The sequence below is a fragment of the Zophobas morio genome, unplaced genomic scaffold (assembly GCF_036711695.1).
Source record: "Zophobas morio isolate AGI-343-1 ecotype UQ-CSIRO unplaced genomic scaffold, CSIRO_AGI_Zmor_V1 ptg000221l, whole genome shotgun sequence".
Lineage (NCBI taxonomy): Eukaryota > Metazoa > Arthropoda > Insecta > Coleoptera > Tenebrionidae > Zophobas > Zophobas morio.
In genome coordinates this window covers 134,742-147,500 of record NW_026972325.1, presented here as the reverse complement: position 1 = coordinate 147,500, position 12,759 = coordinate 134,742, and the positions used below count along the sequence as shown (strand labels likewise).

Genomic DNA, 12,759 nt, shown 5'->3' with positions numbered 1-12,759 from the left:
AATTAGTACATTGTGGTGAATACTGGCTCTAATAAACCAGTTCCGGGAAATATTATAAAGATATTCTTAAGTAGGCTCGAGGTGACACTCTCTATGTAGTTGATTGTTGCGCACAAACCTAAGAGACGTCACTAGCATTCTCAGAAGGCGCTTTTTGTAGTATTCGTAGTCGATATAGATGTCTGCTTGAGGAGTAGGCTCAGGCCATAAAGACATGAACCATCAACGGGCGCATAACCAATTTGTATAACAGAAACTAGTTTTTTATATACAGTTCGCTTTTCCTGCATAGTAAGGGATACAAACGGCTATTATCTGATTTTAGAAACGACGTAAGGAATATGCGGGTCCAGTTTAGTTTGTTGTCGATAATTGGTTGTTTAACAAATTCCCAAGCTAGTTTGTTACGAATAATAATCGGAGGGATTCTATTAATTATAGGCTAATTGCTCACAGGGGAGTTACTATTATAAATGTTATTGTAATTAATACTGTTTTCATTCTTAGTTTTTGTATTATTAATCACTATTAGTAGTATTACTATTATTATTGGTATTATTACCACGACTAGCATAGTTATCTCTAGCACTTAATTTGTCCTTAGAAAAGATGTTAAAGATATGATTAGGTCTGTTATTATTAGAATTAATAGTTATGCATTTGCTATCTTTACTATTAGTAAAGTTACTATACTCAGCACTACTGTTATTGTAATTTTTAAACTCTTTTTTTTACTGTAGTTACAGCTTTTATTATTTGTATAATTAGTGCTGTTGGTATGGTTAATACTACTATCTATTAAGTCTAATGTGGTCTCTACCATAACACTGTCTTCGATAACCTCCTTTTTATAAAAGCAAGGTTTTTCAAGAAGTTGGGGGGTACATAATGATTGTTATTATTTTCATTTTTTATAATGGTTGGCCCAAAAAATTCCTTACGTCTTTTAGACATTACTTTGTCGCAACTTGCTTTCTCCATGCGAGCCAATTTTGTGTTTGGAGTCTCTAGTTCTTTTTTAAGATTAACATTCTCAGCCAACAGTTTAGTAATATTTTCTCGCGAACTAGCAGTGGCTGCAGAGTGGCGACTCCATGATAGCAAAGTTTATGTTATAAATAGTCAGTAATTAGTTTTAAGAAGTTTGAGTTTTTAAATATATAAATATATATTAAATAAAGCGCTATATCAATAGGTTAAAAATTTAACGTAAAGCTGAGGTTATAAGTCGAGGTGCACAGGCCACATGTAAATACAAAAGAATGTCGTGCTGGGGCCACTTCATCATATATATAACAATTAGCCCTCCTCTATACAAATATAAATGTTCATATATTCAACTTAAAAAAGTTTAAATAATACTTTTTATAAATTGTTGTATGAGTAAATAACTTGCATTTTCTAAAGTTTATGTTAAGGATCACGTAGAATCCCAAAGTTTTTCGCAAAACTCTGTTTGTGAACGTATTTTAAAGTATTAATAGATATTGCTATTATTAATTTAATTTTATAATAATATCAAATTATTCCAAAGCGACATCCGCGTGTAGTTGTAAAAAAAACTTTTAAAGTAAAATGTAAAAATGAATATTTAACCGTAAAAGAACCTTAAAGATTGCGCTAATTTCATTATTAAAGATTGTGATGAGCTTGAAAAAGAAAAAATAAGACTCTAATTTATAAAAAATACATTGCAAAAAGTTCGCCGAGTCCCACGGAAGGTTGTTATACCAACTGCTTTCAAGAATTAATTTCTCACCCATCTTTACTTGGAAATTTTTTTTTTGTAAATAAACTAATTAATTTATTTACAAATAATATTTTAAAAAAAGGACCTAAGTTTTATTAGTAATATTTAATACCTTGAAAAGTTGCGTGTTGTCCACAGAAATGACAGGAAAAAAAAAATTGATGTTTGAAAGATCCAAGGTCTTAACGAACTCGACAAATATATTAGAGACCTGTTTAATGTTGAAACCAATTTTAACGATTCTCAAAAACACAAAAATTAATCTTTTCCTTATTCTATTAATGTATGTTAGTAGAATGTTTTTGAATGTTCATGGTTAATCCTAGCATGTGCCTTAATTTAAGGGTATAAATAGCTGGAGAGATTAGGCACGGAGCTTTTTCTTGCGTGTTAAAGGTGCCACGAGGGTGCATTTTTGAGTAATAGTCGATTCAGTGCGTTTGTTTGTATATCTGGCGAGCAACGCAATAAAGCTGTATATCTACGGTTCTTGTTATTCTTCGCTACCTTTTATAGGGCGCTATAGTTTAAACACTACGCGAGAAGATAGGGAGTTTTAAACAAACATATATTACATCTCGTTCTCATCGTTTTTAACCAGTTAAATCGATGCTCCGTGCATGTAAGCGCCTGACATAACACAAAGAGTGCTATTTCGTTTCCATATTAGTTGCTTACATTGTCTGTTAAAAGTAGACCTGAGGGATCTCTTTCGGATAATTTAGAAAAATGCAGTGAAAGCTCGGATTGCTGGGTTGCTCAAGATTATTATTTTTTCTGTCTAATAATTCATCGGGCTCGAACTTAATTAAAAAAAGATTTTTTAATGAAGCATTGCTCCAATTTTCACTTAACTACTTTAGTTTAACTCTTAACTATCAAAATACAATAGTTTCGAGTTATGAAAATTTTGTATTCGTTAAGCTTTTTAAAGTCTAATATTATATAAATTTTTTTTTAATCTTTTTTGTGGCCTTTAACGATTGACATTCAACCATCTAAAAAATTTATAGATTTTTTAGTCGGAAAATAGCCTCAGCAACAGGCCTAAATACTTTCATCGCTTCGGTGTTAGTATATTTACACTCTATTATTGTACCTTTATAGTAAAATTTGTTTGGGTAGATAAGTAGAAACAAGACCCTTATATAACCCAGATCAAAACTGTCTAATCTCAAAAACTTTTTTCTGGTGCATCTTTATTAAATTTTTTTTAAAATTAATTGTATTAAAAATTATGTAAAACTGCTTTCTGTGTAGAACTTCTTTTTTTTGAACACTTGTAGTGACTGTAATGCTGGCATAAGGTACCATATAGATTAGTGAAATAGTTTTTCTATAAAATAAGGTAAAAATAAATTAAGTATGTTTATAATATATTTAACAAAGCTAAAATTTAAACACCTATAAGTCGATACTTCTAAGTATAATGATTCTAAAATAAACTTGGACCCTCTTTTAAAAAAAAATTTTCTCGCATAAAATTATTATAGAACCTCTTTCCTAACAGCCAAATATTATTTACTTGTTACTTGTTTTATGTAATACGCAAAAGTTAAAGTTTAAGAGTTAATATCAATATATAACTATTTTTTTTTTTTTAATGAGTATAAGAAAAGCATTCTGACCAAATTAGCAAAGTTCATCAAAGCCCGATGACGTGAATGACTACTTTTAAAGAAACATTCAACTTGTTCTAATCTTTAATTAGTACTGAGTTATAGAGAACCTATTTTAATTTTCTTTTCTAAGACCGATTTTTATTTTTATATTCATTAACGAAATTATTTGGTTAATTAATGGTGTGCAAAAATCTATATTTAAACACCACTCAATAGTGCAGAGGTTACTAATATTTGACGGGAACCTCATAAAGCTGATACAATTTCATAAAAGGGGGATTCTAAGAAATAAACGGATCCTTTTAAGATTTAACCAATTGTCCTAATAAGGTTACTTACAAAAAATATAAATTTTCTTAGGGTGGGAACTTTATTATTTCAATAAGAGTAGGTTGACTTTCTTCCAGGTATACAACATCTAGCATATATTCATATTAATAAAGAATAAATTTAAATATAAAGGCTTTATAAATCACACATAGCGCTTAGTTGGCAACTGAGCCATCCTCTGCTGATGCTATACAAGAATGAATAAGAGATTTGTCTTAAAAAAAGTCAAAAGTTAAAGTGAATAGTTAAGACTAAGAGAAAAACAAGCATTCATGTACGCTTACATCCAAATCAAATGCTTGAGACATTAAAAGTATTCTTATCCTATAAGAGTTAGTTGGTTTTCGTTTTAAATCTCTTTATGAACATATAATATAAATTGATGATTAGATCAATATAAATTAGAAAAAGTGCATATACTTAACTTACTACAAACTTAGAATTCTATTAAAAATTTCTATTATCTGTAAAAAAGAATGCTCAAATGCCGAGATTAGATGATTGTAAAAGTAGCTGGTATTAATCGTTATTAGTAAAAAAAGAGAAATGGTCGTTTGACCGAGTGGTAATTATTTAAGTAAAATCTAAGCAGTGGGAGAATAAATTATATGAAAAAAAACCCTTTAAAATGTGAGTAAAAAAAAAAGTAACTTTTTACCAAAATTTTTAAACTTAAACTTAAATGTAACATCTTAAACTAAGAAAAACCACAGAACTCCTATATCGTTATCATAACATTAAAAATTTTAAAAAACTATGAGTATAGGTAAAGTATTTTTAGCGGATTATAACTGTTTTACCTTATTCATTGTTCGCAATCATGTTTCCTTGGATGATTCTACTAATTTTCGCACATTTTCTCCCAAAGCTCTTCCCTCCAGGTTGTCAAGAATTAACGATATACTTCGTCGTTTTGTGAGTACACTTTGACTGCTTTGTACTAAACGAAGGCTATTGATTTCGTTTCGTAATAATTGCTTGAGCCTCAGTATAGCTCACAATTTTTCATGTCCCATATTTTATGTTTTTAAACTTTCCTTTAATGAAACTCATGAGAAATCCTAAGTTTAAAAACTATTGCTAACTAAATATTGACCTATTTATGCCTGCACAGGTCATTTTTAATAAAATTCAACTAATTTTTTAACTATGACTAAAATCTAAAAGGGAGCTATCAGGGTGCGATTTAATAAGCTTTTCAAGCGATAGTCTCCGCAGATGTGGAAGAATTGTAGGTTATTACCTGATAAAAACGGTAGTTTATTTTTGTCAAGGCTGCAGTAAAGTTCTTAATATATCAGAAGTTAAAAATTGATAATTTGAGTTATTAATCTTTTATCTCTTTAACTTTCCAAGCTAGAGAGTTTAACATCACTGCAAGGTGCACGTTATCGCCCAGCACACATTGGGCGCCTAGAACTTTGTTTTATTTATCGTAAAGGAAAGCGAAGGTAACATGATATAAATATATATATATATATATATATATAGAATTTAATAAATTTTTAAAACATAATAACTTGAAGAATTCAATATAAATTACGGAAGAGTCAAAATTTATAAATAAAAGTTGATATATATTAGTATATAAAGGTGAGACTGCTTTGGCACATGTGTAACTACAGAAAGTAAGGGTTAAGGGTTAGGATAGATATATAAAAGTCACATGGAAGAATAAGTTTTTGATGGCCTTCTCTTTTCTCTCCGTCTGTTGCTTTAGCTTACTGGCTGTGTACGGACTAGGTCTATGTTGTGTGTAGCAGTATATACGGGATAGTTTAATAAATAAAATATTTAATTTCTTAGTGTTAAATAATATTTAGTATACTTATACAATTCACTTATTATACATTTTTAACACATAAAAAAAGAAATAACACTACAATCTGAGCTCGTAAGTCCGGTGTTTTTTTTTTGATCGAGTACCAGAAAATATTAGTTTTAAAAAGATTATATATATATATATTTATATTTTTATTAAAAATTTAATAAAAAGTTAAGAGTTAAGAAAAAAATAAAAAAAATTACTAAATAATTTTTTTCAATAAAAATATCAAAATAATAAAAGTTTCTTTTTCTACTTTATAGTAAAAAAATATATATTATCAATAAATTTAGATTTGATTTATTTTATATAACTATAGTAATTAATTAGCTGTAATTCAATTTACTTTGAAATTTATAATTACATATTTATATCTAAAGCTTCCTAGAAAATTTATTTAAAAATTCAAATACCAAAAATCAAAAGAAAATAGAATTATATATAAATTTAATTTAATAACTAAATAATTTTTAAATTATACTAATATGAAAAATATAAAATAATATTTAACGATTTAAAAATTTAAAATTTCCCAAAAAAAAATATAAAAGAAACCTCAAAAAATTAATTTTAGAATAACGTTATAATAGTAAAAAAATACTCATAAAAATTATCCTATGAAAAATATATTTTAAAGAAAAAGAGTTAAAAAGTTATTTATCACCAATTGTAATTAAAGATATCAAAAAGACCAGTACCCTGAATTCTTAATTACAGACAATATTCAAGACCATGCAGTTATGATATTAAGGAAAAGTATACGCATTGGTCTTAAACCATTTAAATCTTCCATTTAGTTACAAAAGGGGTAAAGGCAAATCGTTACTGGGCTACTCAAAGTCAAAAGTTAAGCGTGTCTATCATCTAATGCTTATGAAGTTTTATGCTTATGATCAGTATGCCCATAAGTTCTCTCAAGTCCTCCTTAATACGACTTGAAATATCACTGAGCTATTTTATGCTATTTAAAAATATATAAACAAGGTCAAGAAAGAACGTCTCCTGCTCTCAGACTTTGAGGCATAGGGTAACAATCCCAATGCTGGTCTTGCCAAATGGTTACACTTTAAACTTTAGGCTCTAACAAAGTCTGTTCGTTCCTTTATAAAAGATTCAGAAAGCCTGAAACCTATGCTGGATAGTCTTGTTCTTGATGAGATCGATATAATTTGATTTGTTCCCCAGACAGTAGCTTTATACACAAGCATACTAATTAGAGATTTATGGTATACGATAGAGTATTGAAATTCGTGTCGAACATAAATCTCTTCTTTTCCCATAATATATCACTATCTTTAAAATGATATAATATTTTTTTTTACCTTTAATGATATAGTATATTAACAATTAAACGGGGTACTTATGGGTAATTAGGTTCTCCAGTTCTAGCCACACTTTATTTAGCTTTGAAAATGGTGAATTTCATAAATTTACACCCCATAGCAAATTTTATAAAGAGAGGTGGCCGACACCCTGCCCATATGGGAAATAACATTAACATTCAATTGATGGAGTTTGCGAAACATGATGCTTTGAACTACCTGGACTTTGGCATAAACAAAGACAATTCTAATCTCTTTTTAAAATTGATTTTAAAAAAGGAAATCAATAAAATGGTCTGGGGGGTGCACGAAAATACTTTGTTTATATCTTCACACAGTCTGCAACAGTGCTCCTCCTTCTAGTACATTTAAATGACTTATTACGGAAAAATCCTATAGGTTTAAGGACCTGTGTACGCAACGAGGGTTTCTGGGATCTCAAAGAGAATCCCTATGACAGATTTCTGAAAAGAGGTTATTTTAGTAAGTATCTAAACTTTTAATGACCCGCACCGTTAAAGCTGTTTTAGAAAGCTTAAAAAATACCTCCTCAGATAATTACAATGATCTCAAGAGTACCAACGTCTCTGATAAAAGTGCTGTTATTTTTAAGTCCGTTTATGTCCGAGCGGAGTTAAAAAGAGAGTTCTACGTTATATTCTTTGAGTAAAAGAGTTAGAAAGGATATCATAATCCAGAATAATATTACCTTACAAAAAGTCTGCTACCTTAAAAGGTTTGTTTTTTGACCATAAATCTTAGTAAAACTTGTTGACACTTAGTTCCTTATAAAAAGTATCAAAAACAGTGACTTTTAATTGGTTAGGTTGAAAGATTTAATCACCAAAAAAACATTCAGACTCTTTCGAGTATAACAGAGGATAACCACTGCTGAAGGATACCCACCCGAAAGGGAATGATGTTGAGCGCCCTCTGGTTCACGTTATACTCAAAGATTTATTTGAAATTTTCATTTTTTTCATATATTTCCTAAACCCTAATTCTAACCCTAACACTCTCTTTTACTATATTTTTTTTGTTACACTATTAGAACCCCTAACTTTAATTATTGAGGCAAAAGGAAAATGGCGAGTTAACTTTTTAAGTCGTAAGTAAGTAGTGCCCCGCGTATTATTTATTAATAATATAATTAGCTAGACATTAACTAGAAGTAATGTGCAGAATTGAGGCTTTTATATTTATTTAAAAAATGAATTAAGAGGTCTTCACATCTCTATTAAACATAAAAAATTTTAAGTAGGTATCAATTTCCTCAACTTGCCTGGATAGCACCTTTTTTTTTATTATTAAGTTTGTATAAGTTTTTCTCTTCTTACTCACTTCCTAAGTAAGAGTCAATATAAGGTTTTACATTTTGCCGTGCCATTGGTTTTGCTTAAGTCTGCAATTTTCTTTTAATACTCCTGTATTACAACTCCCTTTTTTTTAAATGTCCTTAATCATCGCGGTAAACGCAAGTGAAGCAGGGGTCTTCTTGATAAACAAAGCTATGAGGGACCGCGCCGTTAATCTTCGCATATTAGGGCCTAAGGAGTATAGAATTAATATCTTCATAAAAATTTGTAGCTTCAATAAAATTAGGCTTAACTCTCATTTAACTCCTAGTACTATATGTAACCACCGCTCCCCTTTACACCGTATCCTGATGCGGTTATAAGGCTTGATTTATCTTTATTAATATCTACAAGTAACTTTTCATCGGGCCCCTTTTGCATACTACAATTTTTAAATGAAACGCTAATTTGAAAAGAAATCTAACAATTTACTTAGCTTATGTCACGGATAGGTTTGCATTAAGCCATCATTACATAAAGACGATTATGATGATTATAAGTGAAGCGTATATTGTTTTACTATACTATTAACAAAAAATGTGTTAAATTTAAAACGTTATTTTTTATATTGCAAGGCAACTTGTAGGTAGAAATAAACGTATTTCGCGTAAAAAAATTATAAATCGCTACTAATAACATTCCTTACCCTTTCAGCGCGCAGAGCAACCTCCAATGCTACCACCACGACCACTTGCGACTTAACGCCGTAGGTTGGTAGACCCGTACCTGCAAAAACTTAACTACGGACTAAGACTAAACCGTCTACATAGTACATTAAAAAGGAGCTAATTGATCTTTAAAAGTAGTCGCTGGAGGATCTATTGAAGTGGTCAATATACTTAGATATATATCTTAAAACCCGACGTCTAGCGAAAAGTTATTTAGCTTTGTGAATATTCAACTAAAAATTATGAAATGGACATTATTTTTAAAATTTAACGTTTTGCCAGTAATATTCGGTATTTAAATAAAAGCTTGTTATTTACTAAGATAGACTTTAACCTCAAAAAAATAGTCAGCACCTCAACCAAATGAACATCATACGGACGAATCTTTGCTGTCCTGACTTAATTTTAAGTAAACTGCTGCCGGTCTTGTCACCCGGCGAAACTTCGAAATTATCTAAGTTGCCAATTCCAAAAGTTTAAAAGCTAAGAGAAAAATATACGAGAAAGGAAGTTGGCACCCCATAAACCGAAGGAAGATATTGAAGAAGAAAAACTCATCTTCGAAATTCTGTTTGCCTGACAAAAGATAATAGGGTTTTTTTCATTGAATTGTGATTAGAGATGATAGTGGACCTCCCAAAAACTATTTGGGCTCCAGTACAACCATCAACATCCACGCCACTACGCAACAAAAGTGATGATCTATATGTGATGAAACCAGGAGGTGTGTCGTATTATGAGATACGGGAACCTGGCCAAATAGTAACAGGGGGTCTCTACCAATAATAAATATTCCGTTTATGCCAAGCATTGCGTTAAAAATCAACCGGAACTTGGAGCAAGACAGCATAATATAAAATTATGGCACGCATGACCTACCATCATAAAGGCGTTATGGGGGACACTTCACACACTTCCTAGAGAAGTGCGCTTTATTCACCAGACGCTGCCACTTCCTTGCTATAAACACTTACACTCTTACGAATATCTTTAAGGAGGTGACCCCTAAAGGTTAGTCGTCTCTTCAAAGAAAATTTCCGCCTGGTAGAAAGATGGAGAAAAGAGAAAAATGGCGAGTGGTCCTCCTCCTAAAATCCACTGTTATACGCCATTTCAGCCATTGATAACGGCGTGATGATAACCACTGCTCAGTGCTTACTTCGACATTAACTGCCGTGGAAGACTAATGAAAGACCGATAGGCCCTAGTAAAAATTGCTGAAATACAGCCACTAATAGATGAAAAAATTGCTGCAGATGGCACTTAACATTACTCGCTGCGCTACCTTTCTTGTCCTTTTAGACACGACAGTAACTTGGAAAATTTAAAAGATGTTAAAATGGTATTTTACTAGCTGCTATTGGCTATAATCTTTATAAGACGCTTTTTAAATTTATCGATGCACGTGCGCTTGCATAACCAGAAAAGCTTTCCCTCGCAAATATAAAAATCCCAGTAACCGGCAGAGAGGGGTTCAAGGCGCTTACTTTACTAATAAAAAGTTCATGATTTTTTTAAAGTGCATTTAATTTGGATTTGCCTTTTTTTTTTTTTTTAAATTAACTGGAAAAGAGATATAGGAATTTTATAAATAAACAATGGTTTACATTTGACATTTTTATTTTAATTAGGCGGAAATAAAATACTATTTTTAAAGTAACTAAATTTAGATTTAAATAAGCAAATGCTCAGTAGACTTTTATGACTTACTATTTAAACATAAATTTATTTTATATTATTATAAAAGTATAGTTTTATTAAATAACCTTAAACAAGATTTTACCGGCAAAACTTACAACATTAGCACATCTCTTTACTTACACCAACTATGACAAAATTTTATTTTTTAAAAACTATATAAAATAAGTATTAATAAATTAATCTTTTCTCATTTAAATAATATATAAACTAATAAATAAAAACTCATTATTACTATTAATTAATGCCAGTAATTTGAATGTTTTTAAATTAATTAATTATACCCAATATTTTTGAAATTCATTATGCTAAATTTAAAAGATTATTTTTATTTGTTATAAGAATTATTTCTAAATAGATAATATTCATAATTATATTATTTTTACTCGATTTATAAGTAATAAAAATCTTTTTTTACTAAATAATAATATATTACTATTAATGATAAAGTTCAGAAATTCTTTTTTATTAAAGCAAAACAATATGCTAAAGTTAAAAGATCTATTTTACTTGATACAAGAATTAATATTATAGTATAATAACTAAATTCATAATAATCTTACTCTTTTTTTTAAATGGTAAACATCGTTTTTAAAATAACACCTCATTATTATTAATATATAAACCTGTTATCTGAAGTAGTTTTTAAAGTCAACGCTTTTTACGCAATTTTTAATTAAAGGATTATTTCAATATTTACTTATTATAAGAATCAATTCTATCTTAAATAATATTTAAATTTATAACATTCTTACTTAGTTCCTAAGTAGTAAAATCTTTTTTGTAAATAACTTATTACCATTAAGAAATTTTTTTTTAATAAATTATGACAAAATAATAACTTTTTGAGCATTCTTAATTAAAGAGTTATTACGATATTTAAATTCAAAAGATTGAAATCATTTGAAGAATTAATTCTATTATTGGGATAATATTACAATTTATTATATTTTTCTTACTCATTTCTCAAGTATTAAAAATTTTTTATAAATAACAACTTTTTATTATTAATAATTAAATTCTTTTATACGAATTATTTTAAACTAATTACTTTTTACGCAAATTTATTTGAATTGATTATTTTTCAAGCATATATTAAGAATTACTATATGCTAATCTTTAAAATTCAAATTTACTTATTATAAGAATTTAACTTATTATAATCTAGTTTGAGAACTTGTATATAAAATTTATAACAATGTTACTTAAAACGTAAGTAATAAAAATCTTTACGGTATAGCCTTAAAAGTCAACTTTTACTATATACAATAACAAAATATCTTAATTAATTAAAAATTAATCTTATTTTTTTCAAGGCTTTTTTAAGTACATAATTTAATTATAATTTAAATCTAAGATACTATATTTAATGTTATTTTTTTATTTAAATAGCTTATAATTTATACCATCATACTAGCATACGCAAAATTTTTAGTTAAAGAAATTATTTTTTCTTTATAAAATTTAATTTAACATTTCAATTTTAGTAAATTAAATTATTATTCATCTTTTCTTAGATTAACTTTAATTTATATATAATTTTATTTGAATTACTACAAAATTATAATTGACTCAGATAAAACTAAAGGGGTAATCGTAATTAAAAGCAGCTTTATTCAAAGTATAAAGTTAAATTGTTTAACAATTTTATATTTTAACATTTTATAATCATAAAAAACATTTTTATTATTGATTTTTTAAATTTTTTTTAAATATTCTTAAAAGGCGCTAATTTTTTAGGCTCCACCGAAATTTTATAATTTTACTGGCATCTCATTCTTACAAAGAAAAGTTTGAAAATTTTGGAAAAGCATTGGAACTCCGTTATATACACAATAATCTTCTGATATGCAAACATTATTTCCGTAGTAAACTCGCGAGCAGCACTGAAACGTTTCATTAAGAAAAATTCTTCTAAAAATTGAACGAGTAAAAACTTTTTCAAGTAACTTATAGTAAAATTCTGAATTTACAAATTTTTGAAATTAAATTTTTCATGAAACGCATTTGGCTTAATTTCGGTTATAGGATTGTCCCTTAAATCTCTGCAAATACAAGTTTTTAAAGTATAAAGAAAATCTTTTCCAAATTATAAATTAAATCGAGCTAATAATTTAAATTAATTTTTTTATAAAAAATATTTATGAAAACTAATTTTAATTTAAATTTTTTTTAAAAAAAATGTTAGC

The 12,759-nt window shown here is 28.2% G+C and overlaps 1 long non-coding RNA gene across 1 annotated transcript; it reads right to left on the bottom strand.

Annotated features, from left to right (window-relative positions):
- Positions 1-3,732: 3,732 nt before the first annotated feature.
- LOC135146255 (uncharacterized) lies at positions 3,733-4,060 on the bottom strand. Its single transcript, XR_010283756.1, has 3 exons — positions 3,987-4,060; positions 3,851-3,889; positions 3,733-3,790 (listed from the first exon to the last, which is right to left on the bottom strand). It is a non-coding gene; the product is annotated as an uncharacterized LOC135146255 (long non-coding RNA).
- Between the last annotated feature and the right edge of the window lie 8,699 nt (positions 4,061-12,759).